At 40.1% G+C, this 8,995-nt stretch overlaps 1 long non-coding RNA gene across 1 annotated transcript; it reads right to left on the bottom strand.

The window, feature by feature from the left end:
* Positions 1 to 1,489: 1,489 nt before the first annotated feature.
* LOC140620112 (uncharacterized) lies at positions 1,490 to 7,357 on the bottom strand. Its single transcript, XR_012019851.1, has 2 exons — positions 7,172 to 7,357; positions 1,490 to 3,666 (listed from the first exon to the last, which is right to left on the bottom strand). It is a non-coding gene; the product is annotated as an uncharacterized lncRNA (long non-coding RNA).
* Positions 7,358 to 8,995: the final 1,638 nt, after the last annotated feature.

Genomic DNA, 8,995 nt, shown 5'->3' with positions numbered 1-8,995 from the left:
AACCATGTTCATGGAAATGCTCACATACGATTCTCAGTAAATGCATGAACAAATGAGAACAATTCCAAGAGACTTTGTCTTGTTTGAAAATGCCTCTGAAGATCTTTTTTGCCTGTGAAGTATTTGACTATCTGTAGAGGTGGTGAAGCATTTCAGATGTTCCCAAAATGAGATTCAATTTCAAAAACACATGATTTATAGATGCTTCAAGGTTAGGCATGAGCAAAATACGTAGCATTACCTGTTCACCACTTAGCAACTCAAAGAATATTATTTAGATCCTTACATTTATTGGTGAGGATGAATGGAGACAGATTTTTGAAAAGCAATTTGGTAAACTATGTATTTTATCTACATGACATAAGTAAAAAAAATTATGCATAAATTTTAGTTTTCAATGAAGTATTACTCTAAGCTGAAAGCAAAATATATAAACGACTATCTAACAATAGATAATAAATTCATGAGATGGAATATCAGGGAGTTTTTAAATAATTTGTATGGAAGTGCTAATGCGATGATATTATGGGCAAAGAAAATTTTTACATACACTGTGATCATAACTGTCCAAAAAATTGTATGGGAAAATGTTGATTAAAACAAAAATATAACATGGAAAGATTTCTTTTTGCTTATTAAATCTGATTTTTCCCTTAAAACAAATTTATGTTTTTTACTGTTAAGCAAAATTTTAAAAAATTTGAACAACAAAACATACCATTAACTTCGGAGTATTTTTCTAAATAGAGTTCTAAAATATTAAAGTTGGAGTGGAAGTTAAGAACAGGAGTTTGCACATTTCTTTGAGAAAAATTCAGGTCTCCCATAGGTGTGGGAGCATGTGGTGGGCAGTGTCCAAAGTTGCAGCCTCTGTCCCCCACCTTCCCATTCTATCGGAACACCTTTATCTATTTTATTTATTATGGGTCTGTCAACTCTATTATTTGAAATAAGAATTCTGCCCATAAGATCAAATATGCTTGAAACCTAATTTGGGCACAGAGGTCTTAAGTTACAGTAAAGACATTGAGTCCTGGGAAGACTAAGGTAAGTGACCCATGGTTGTTCACTGAGATTAATGGAGGTGGTGTAGGAAGATATTAGACCTCTTAATTTTCCAGTTCATCATTGTTTCCATTACACCCAAAGCCATGCTTTTCCCTGAACTACTGCACCAGCCTCCTCCACACATTACTCTGTGGGAGGAAAAAAAAAATCACATCAACTTAATCTAGAGTCTTAAGTGTCATGTCAGGATCTGCTTTCTTGATTAACTCCTCTAAACCCATCCAGTGTGTAGAAAGTTTCCTTCTGAAATGCAAATTCACTCTCCAGTAAGCTCCACAAGCTCGACAAATGGCCCAAGTCCTCTTAGGTAGTGAAAGGCGAATTCGCAGACATTTAACAAATGAAAAGAGAAAGAGAAAATTGAAGTCGGTTATATAAAATATCAAACCACAACATACTGAAATGATGTTTCTGATACTGATGCTTTCAAAAAGATCAGCTTTATTGAGGTATAATTTATACACGATGAAATGTATCCATTTTAATTACTCAGGGCAATGAGCTTTGATAAATGTACACACTTGTGTCATCACTGTCACAACAAAGGTAGATCACATTTCTGTTCCCCCAAAAACGACTTTCATGCCTCTTTCCAGTCAAACTCGTCCTCACCCCAGACGTGAAGCAACCACTGATCTCTTTTCGTTACCATTGATTTGTTTTGTCTTTTTAATAATTAGCTATTACTGAGGCTGTTTCCATGTTGTTCCAAAGGCATCAGTTTAATAGTATGTTATATATAGATTGTGCCATCATCATTAAAGCACAATTAGGCAATAGCTGGCACTTGCTATTTAGTTATGAGTCACATGAAATGCTAGAGAGGCCTGAACACCAGTCCATCAGCCCAACGGTTACAGAACCACTTCAGGGACTGTGCTTTCTGGCTCCGACATTGGGACAGGTTGGATCCAACCCAGGCTCCTAAGATTTTCCCCAACCAGCATTTTGCATGGAGTCTCATACTAGAGAAGACATCTCTCCCCCATTCTCAAGTACAAGAATGTAGTTTAGAATGTGACCCAGCATTGAAAATAATTGTAGGGCCCATCTATATCGTCGAAGAAGGACATTTACAATCAACTATGAAATGACTCTGCTTCCCCCCCCCCACTTCTCATATTAAAATATTGCCAATTGGTTTTCAAGATTTTCTCCTACTGCAGCAACTTAAAAATAATTTGGATATCAATTTTTTTGCTTACTGTTGTGTTGTGATTCTTTCCTCTGTTGTCACAAGTATGAATATCAGGTAATGGGCACCATTCATTTTTGTGCTTAGCAGTTTTCCTGGGGTGCCAGTGACAGGAGAAATGTATGCATTAAAACAAGCGTGATGAAAAGCAGCTCTCTTTATAATTTCAGCCCAGCTGCTGTATTGATGGATACAATCTCTAGCACATGCTCCAGGTGGCTTCTAATGCCTGACTCCCTGCAGAAGCCTCTATTTGCACATCTTAAACCACTTATTGGATTTGAACAGGATTTTTCAGCCTGAGTGCAGTAACAGTGTTCACTTGTGTAATATTTGTAAATCCTGGCTTTACATTTCACTCACCAAACCATCGTCAGAAGACATTCAACAGTGCTTTTGTGCATCCTCGAGTCTCTTCCTTGGTTTAGATGGTACCCATTTCGTGTGACTAAAAAGTGTATTGATAAATATATTTCCGTCACCGTTGGCATGCACAGTGAAGAGCAATTCAATTAATCAGCCTTCTCGAATGGTGCTTTTCTTTGTCTCTCAAACTTATATACAATGCTTTCAAGGGTTTTGTATTCGGACTGCACAAAGTTTAACTTTTTATTCAAAATACGTATCTCCAAACGCTCTGCCCGACGCATTTGCCTTTGTTCAAAGCTCTACTTACTCTTATATCAGTTGCTCGGAACGATGTGCTTAGGACTTTCGTTCAATGCTGACAACAATTTAGTATGACCCCCTGTAGCCGGCACAATTTGAGGCTTTTCAAGTTATGAGTGGGAGCTGGCAATGACTAAAGCAAATGCCCTCCTTAAGTGTGAACTGAAATTCAGCACAGCAACCTCCAGGCAGGTATCTTGCTCTGCTCTTTGTAGGCAAGTCGTACAAATTTCAGGATTCCCCAGTATAACGGATCTCTCTGCTCACATATCTAAATCGTGTAACACTTAAGAGACTTGTTAATAGGTTAGTTCACCAATTAGCAGGAACGGCACACACCTGTGATTTATAGGCACTGCTTCACGTGTGATTATGTTGCCGAACCACAGAGAAACCTTATTCCTTCACTGTATGCCACCAGAATTAATTGTACGGCAACAGATTGGTAGCTCTGAGCCTGGTAGCTAGTTAAGGATTCCTATCCCTGAGAGGTTGGGCCTCTTCCATCTGAAGAAGGTCTTTTCCTGGTGAACACCATTGGTATTCAGAAGCACTGTACGTCACGTGGGTGATAGCACAGCGTCTCTAGGTCCTCTGTGCAGGATAAAGACGTATCCTCTCGTTGAGTGGTGCTTGCGAGTTGGTATTCCAGAGCAGTTGGCTTGCATTGTGACCTGAACTCAATTACGCGACTGTGCGACGTGGATTATTCCAACAGGATACCCTGAAGGGTGCTGGGGAGATAGAGGAACAAGAATTGGGACCTAATGATTGCATTTAGCTTTGGAGTGGGCTCACATCAGTGCTCTTCGCTCAACTCTCCAAAGCACAAAGGGGAAGCATGCCTGCGTGGTGGCGGGCTGGATGTAATGAACCAAGGAGCCTGTATACATCGTGGGGGGCAAAATTCTTGGGCTGAGAGGGATTTGCATCCTAAGAAGAGCTGTGCCTTCACCAGTGCTACCGTCTGCCAGGTTCAAAGTCTACTTTCGGAGAGATACTAACACACAGTCCAGTGTGTGACTCATGTTATCTTTCCAGTTATTAAAGTATCCATGAAGCACGTAAACCTAAGAGAATCCCCAATGTGTTTTGGGACCTTTGGGAGTTTGGTGGGGGGAGAAACAAATAAAGCACAAGATAAAACTGCCACATAAAACATGAAAAAGTAAGCGTGGTGCTTCTCAGTCCCGGGAAGCCCTCTCACGTTACGTGTGAACTGGGCCCACATGGATGTGTACACTCTATAGCTCACACGCTTTTTGCAGTGAAAGTTTCCCTGGCTTAGGTGGGACTTTTTAAAAATAAAACGGAGTGAAAAGCCTGCCTTCAAAGTGATTTGTGTATGAGTATAAACTATGTTAAGCCGCACAGCTAGGCACTTCTATGAGGCTCTCCACATTCTGAACTGACTACTTGGGACCGAGTTAGCTTTTATGATGTCCTTCCCTATCAGTTGTGACCATATCCTGCTTTTTCCTCAGTCACAGAGGCCTGAAATTCGTCAACGGTATTATAATTACCCAACCATATGACTTGGCATAACAAAGTCACACATCAGGAGTAAGAATCCACGACGAGTTAAGTGGGCCAATAAGGATTTCACATTTGTTTCTTCTGAGTCTTATCTGCATCTGACATAAATTTCGAATAAGAATTCTATTTTCTCTGGTTGATGGGGCCAAACACACCAAGAGAGATTGGCTCCAAACCAGGCCATTCTTTACTGTTTGGAGAATTCCAGAATACCACTCTGCTTAAACCAGAGCCATGAGGCGGTGACGTCCTTTCCTATCAGTTGTGACATACTTTGCTGAGGATGAGATGGCACTTTTGACACATTCCTTCCTCATACGACTGTCACTTAAGGGAACTATCCGGACAAATTCCACTGTACATCCTTGGCATTTGTGTATTTTTAGCCACTCCAAAGATACCATCGTGCTCTACCTTCACAGTCTCGTGATAGTGGCTGCTACACACATCAAACTTCCAGCACGGACAGGTCAGTGTGTCTTTCCAAAAGCCACACACTCATTGCCTCATTATCATTCAGCAAGGCAGAGGAGAAAAATTGCTTCTCATTCAGAGTAGACTAGACAAATGGCTGTTAAGTCTTCTCACTAAAGACCAGTGAGCAAAAAATGGGAGGGTAAAACCCTGTAATTACTCCAGTGCCACAAGCCAAGATAACCACAACATTTTAGACAAAATAATACAGCGAGAGCCACCATATGCTGAGACATGCTTCAGAGAGCTGATTTAAGTGCCATTATGACCAAATTTAGAATTTGGGAGGATTCTTATAAAAGGCACTTTGCCACTCTGTGTCCCCTGCTTTGCCTTAAGACACCATTACGTCTAACCATATTTAATAAAGATGAGTTTTGAAACCTGATCCTAGTTATGCATGTTTTTCATAATCAGTCTTCCCTCCACTACACACACACACACACACACACACACACACACAGAGTCATCAAACAAAGCAGCACAGAAGAAAGAACTACACATTCACGAGAACACTAGAGCCTGTGCATTGACCAGGGGATTTCTACTCTATCCGAGGCAGTTCAGAGCTTCACTTTAACTTTGCAGCCTTCGTGAAACAACTCATCAAGCCACAAAGATCTGATTCTATTTCATCACGTACACACAGACCCATGTTGATGTCTATTAGAGAGCAAGAATACGGCACCACAAACAATGGTCTGTTAAGAGACTGGCTCCCTGGGCTGCTAACTCAGAAGCCACACTTTCCCATCATGTTGCCAGGAATCTCAGTTTTCCATCATAATGGGTGTCTACACAATGTAAACCTCTCTTCAAGGTACACTCTGTTCTTCCAAAAAAGAGTTTTCATTATGGCCATCGAGAAGTCGCCTTACAGTGAGAAGTCGTCTTAAAGTGTGCTTAGTCCAAAAAAGAAAAATAATTGGGGGGGGGGGTTGGTGTACATTTCTATAGTGAAATCTACAGAATCATGATAGGATATAAGAGAATCAGTATTGGGTAAAGTCCTCCAAACAGCAAACAATCCAGAAAAGGGTAAAAGACACAAATGCAAGTCAACAATTAAGGAAAGCAGTTGAACATAGGTGTATTTAGAACTTGCTGGCCTGGAAGTACAAGTGCAACATATGTGAGATTGGCTAAATGAAAACAAAGTTTGCAGACACGGGCAGAGGGGTTAGAAAAATATGTGCATTTGCTGTATCAACCAGTCAAGTACTGATGTTCTCATAGTTCCTCACCCTCCTACGTTACTGTCTTCACAACATCCCTATTCAGTGATTGGGTATAGTAGCCATTCATATTGTTATCTCCTACGTACCCTGTGGGGTTGCATTTCCTGATCACATGATATTTGGAGTCAACTGGCTGGCTCTTGCCAACGAGCTGTACGTGGAAATAATGTGTCACTCACAGGCTGCAGCATTTAGTTGTCCATCCATAAATGTTTGCACCACGTTCCTTTTCCCTCAGCCATGATGATGGGGCAACATTCAAGATGATGGTTGTTCCATCATCTGGGTCCAGGTGACTCAAGTGGTCAAAGCATCCCTGCCAACCCATGATGGATACAGACAGTGGAAGACATTGTTTGGAGTCCTTGAATTTTTTCAGCATTTTTCGTTATTGCAACATTTCCTCATTTTTTTTTCCTGATAGATGCAGTAACCTCTGCTAAGAAAAACTCAGTGATCGCAAAGACATTATTTAAAGAGGCACCCTGTTCCATTTTTTGGATTTCTCGTAGGTTTAATTCTCATCTATCTGGTATTGAACCTCTACTTGTCTTCCTATGATGTCCTATTACAAGCATAGTTTTATTTCTGGAGAGTATACAAGACAAGCCTAATTGGCCTTCACATGATTACCTATCATATTCAGTTAGCTCTTCATTCAGCAAACAGTACCGACCATCTATTACATGTCTGGTAACAAGGCAGGTGAATGGCACCACCAATAAGATACAGACCCTGCCTTAGAAGAGTTTACACTCTAGTAGGCGTCTTCCTAGCCTCACATGCAAACACCACAGAGTGGTGGGACACGGTTGGGATAATGGGCCTGACAGCCATGCCTGTGCTGGCTGGTGCTTTAGGGCTGTTAAATTGCCTTGGTAAACATTATCCTACTCATTATTATCATCATTACTATGACTGAGAGCTTCCCGAATCATGTAAAGAGGGAGACTAGAAAGATAATTTTATGATTAGTATTATTATTATCTACCTTTTAGACCGATGAGAAACAGAGTTAGAGGGACGTTTGAGTGGCTCAGTGATTGAGCGTCTTCCTTTGGCTCAGGGTGTGATCTCAGGGTCCTGGGTTCGAGTCCCGCATAGGGCTCCCCCAGGGAGTCTGCTTCTCCCTCTGCTTTGTCTCTGCCTCTCTCTGTGTCTTTCATGAATAAATCAATAAAATCTAAAAAAAGAAAGAAAGAAAGAAAGAAAGAAAGAAAGAAAGAAAGAAAGAAAGAAAAGAAAGAAGAAAGAAAGAAAGAAAGGGAGTCAGAATGGTTAAGGGATGTGTTCACACCCTGATACGTAATGACTTCTGAAGGCCAAGGCCAAGCTTGCCACCCAAGATTTCTAGCTCCAAAGAAGGCACTTTCCCCGGGACCCACGCTTCTCTGTCACTCTCAGGGAGTTGCACCAGACTGGGATGCCAACCAGCAGAAGGTGGAGCAGACATTTCCGGGTCATAGCATGATCCATGGAAAACTGTTGGAAGAACCAAAATAGACTGTTTTATTCACCAGAAACTGTAAAGAACTTTAAAGGTACTATGGGGAAATCGGAACTCTTGTCATTTTAATTTTTTTTCTGTCTTTTTACATTTGTTGTTGTCTATTTTTAAATATCCCTCTGGCATAGCTTGATAAGGGGGCTTTGAAACAAGGATCATTGTTGACTGGAGGTTGGGTGAACAGCCCAACTGGCCTAATGTTGAGAAGTTTTCAAGCCAAGGAATAGGATTTTGGAGAAAATTCCTGCAACCCTTGTCCACTGGCATCTTTGGTAAAACGCTTACATGACATCGTGATTGCCAGAGCTTTTTCTTGTGACAGCACAGTCTGGTGGAATATATATACACGCTCAGTTGTTTCCTTCCACCCAGCTCCTCCCTCCTCACCACCCCTTCCCTCCCATTGTAGCTGACATGCTTCCACGCATAAAAATTAATGTTCCCATTTCAACTAACTCATTTGGCAGGAACAAGTTTGTAAGCCAAAGCAAACACGGAAGGAGGGAAAGAAATAAAGCATAGACCGAGAGGCATGGAGAGGACATCTAGAGACTTTACAAAATGAGTTCCTGAACTATGTACTTTACAAAAACAATGACAAAAAAAAAAATGTTTACTATTTCTTAAACTCTTATAAAACTGATGCTAAGCAGTTCACAACAACAAAGTCATCAACCAAAAATAAAGAACATTAAAATCAAAGGCAAGAAATAAAGTGTTTATAGAATCACCAAGATATAGGGGACATAGAATTTTAGATTTCCTGTTGGGGCTATGTATTTTTTTTCCATTAGAAATTTTATCTAAAGATTAATCATTCTAACCTTTTTTTTCAATCCTTGCCCATTATAAGCTTTACAAAATTTTCATTCTAAAATTGTCCTGTGTACAGGCCTCAACCAAAATAGGAGTTTAACTTAAAGTGCTAATTCTTCTTATTGTCATTTCCTTCACCCTGAAAAAACTGATATTTTCCACAGTTATGAGAGCCCCCGAAAGAGTATACTATGGCCCTTCAATTACACAGGGAAAACTCAGTGGGTGGTTTGCTTGCAGAACACCAGGAGACTAGCACACAGCAATGCAGGTCATTAAAAATAATAGATATGGAAAGTATAATTTTAACATTTTATGTAGAATAATTATAAAATACACGGATAATAAATAATCTCAATTAAATAATTATTCGCATTTGGACTCTGCATAGTTCCTATTAGATTTACCATTTAGCAGAATGTCTAGTAACAATAGCTAATTATTAGAATTACAACTACAGGAAAATAATATTTAATATCATTTATGTATATG

The sequence above is a fragment of the Canis lupus genome, chromosome 28, assembly GCF_048164855.1.
Source record: "Canis lupus baileyi chromosome 28, mCanLup2.hap1, whole genome shotgun sequence".
In the NCBI taxonomy this organism is placed as follows: Eukaryota; Metazoa; Chordata; class Mammalia; order Carnivora; family Canidae; genus Canis; species Canis lupus.
The sequence above is the reverse complement of the archived record's forward strand: the minus strand, read 5'-3'. Positions and strand labels throughout refer to the sequence as shown.